The sequence below is a fragment of the Arachis duranensis genome, chromosome 4 (assembly GCF_000817695.3).
Source record: "Arachis duranensis cultivar V14167 chromosome 4, aradu.V14167.gnm2.J7QH, whole genome shotgun sequence".
NCBI lineage: Eukaryota > Viridiplantae > Streptophyta > Magnoliopsida > Fabales > Fabaceae > Arachis > Arachis duranensis.
This window is the reverse complement of record NC_029775.3, coordinates 100,389,702-100,390,371: the sequence shown is the minus strand read 5'-3', so window position 1 is coordinate 100,390,371 and position 670 is coordinate 100,389,702.

Sequence of the window (670 nt, the reverse complement as noted above, 5' to 3'; positions counted from 1 at the left end):
CTTAACTCTGTGATAACTGTTCTTATTATGAATTTACCTTAGAAGCTACATATTAGTAGTAGTAATTAGTATCTCTATTTTGACTTTATTTCCAATTAAGTTATAATTTTTTTTTCTCATCATCATCAAACATGAATAAAATAGTAGATTTTTAGAATAAAGAGGCAATATTTTTTCGAGTTCTTAATAAGAAAAATTCTAATTATTTATATGTGGTGGCAATACTTTTTGTCTTCTGAATGAATGCCTAAACAGTGCATATTTTTTATATTAAATTTTATGAATGTTAAAATTGTTGGCTCCTGAAAGAATGATGAACAAGAGAAATGTTATTGATGATCTGAAAAATCATGAAATTGATTCTTGAAGCAAGAAAAAATAGTGAAAAACAAGCTTGCGAAAAAAAAATATTTTGCGAAAAAAAAAAGCAAAAGAGGTAGAAAAAGTCAATAGCCCTTTAAACCAAAAGGCAAGGGTGAAAAGGATCCAAGGCTTTGAGCATCAATGGATAGGAGGGCCAAGGAAATAAATCTAGGCCTAAGTGGCTAAATCAAGCTGTCCCTAACCATGTGCTTGTGGCATGCAGGTCCAAGTGAAAAGCTTGAGACTGAGTGGTTAAAGTCATGATCCAAGGCAAAAGAGTGTGCTTAAGAACTCTGGACACCTCTAA